The sequence below is a fragment of the Elgaria multicarinata genome, chromosome 1 (genome assembly GCF_023053635.1).
Source record: "Elgaria multicarinata webbii isolate HBS135686 ecotype San Diego chromosome 1, rElgMul1.1.pri, whole genome shotgun sequence".
In the NCBI taxonomy this organism is placed as follows: Eukaryota; Metazoa; Chordata; class Lepidosauria; order Squamata; family Anguidae; genus Elgaria; species Elgaria multicarinata.
In genome coordinates, this window is record NC_086171.1 from 47059226 (window position 1) to 47060781 (window position 1556).

Below are 1556 nucleotides of genomic sequence, written 5' to 3' on the forward strand. Positions count from 1 at the left end.
TAAAACTCACCCCCCCACAACACACACACACTTCCAGCACCTACAAAACAGGTTAGGAAGATAGACTTTTGCCTACGTTTTTATGTGAACAAACTGTTTGAGGTGCAGGATATCTTGACATTTAATCACCTACCTGCAGTCTGAAATTATATAGCCCAGCCACAGCTACATTACACAGGGCATCTGCTCATGTTTCAACTGTACATCATGACGACCTTTCCCTCTGTTGCTTTCAGTGAAACCGAGTTGTGATAGGGTGGTTTTTTTACGGGATTATGCTCAAAATCTAATTTTTAAATTGTTAAAGGGCAAGTAGAAAGACTTATAATTGAATTTATAATGCATTCAGACATTTTGTGTCTGTTAAACTCCTATCAATAATGTTAGCAAATTATCTACAGCTTAAAGCTGTGGAATACAGCCTTCTCTGACTTTGGTCTCTGATCTGAATCAGGTTCTTCTTTCCAGAGAGCAGTTCTAAACAGTGCAAAAAAAATATGGAATAAAAAACTAGTGCTAAATTGATTTATTCAAGCTCTCTACTTCAAGGCCTTTGTCTGTTTCAGAATCTTCCTTGTTCCTTTGACTTCTTTCTGTGTCTTCTTTAAAAGTCTAGGAGGACTATTTCTAGTCTCTATGCACTACCAAAGTAAAGGTACACTAGCCCAAAATAGGAGGAAAAACATATTTATTTACAGGAGTAAGCCTATAATGACATTAGTTCAGCATTCCAATTGTAGCAGTAGCCAAGCAGCTGGAAGGCCCACAGACAGAACGTGAAGGCAACTATTTTTCCTTGTTGTTTGTCCCAAAGCATCTTGTGTTCAGCGGCCTACTGACTCTGGACGTAGGGATTTCATATAATTAATATGGAAGCTCACTTTCAAGTGGCATCACACTAACCGTGTTAAGCTATCACCTTACAAATGATTGTCTGCATTTGCCAAAAGTATTTTTGTTACACACAACGCACCTGGCTCACTGGGCCAGCCTTGGTCTTGATGGAACCATTTCACTCAGGTCTGTAACAGGTCCTTGCATTCAAGTCTCACCAGTTACTCTGTCCCAGCTGGTCAAAGTGGAGAGGAGAGCTGAGAGATCCACCTCCCCCCTTCCCTCAGCATCAGCATAAATATTTACATTAGTACTGGTGTTGGGTATCAGTTAGCCTCTTGGTTCTTGAAAAGCAATGGAACTTTGTAACCTCAAACAACACATGGCAATAGAAAGTTGTCTAGGATTATAAAGGCTAAAAAAGGAAGAAGTAAAAAGCTTTGGAAATATTTAGATTCTGAGTTGCCACTCCTTCCAGCACAAAAGATGGTAATATAAAAAATGGTAGCAGCACATTAGTCTTGAAACCTCTGCTCTAGTATTACTTTGGCTTTGTCCCAGAATGAAATATAACACGGCTGATCTTGGAACACTCAAATTTGCATTTCCTAAGAAGAGATATATAACCAGAACAGGATTAGGTTTCGTAGGATATCAGCTAGAAGATACTCACATGGATTAATAATAAAAACAACAAGAAGATGCCCAATCTCACTTAGAAC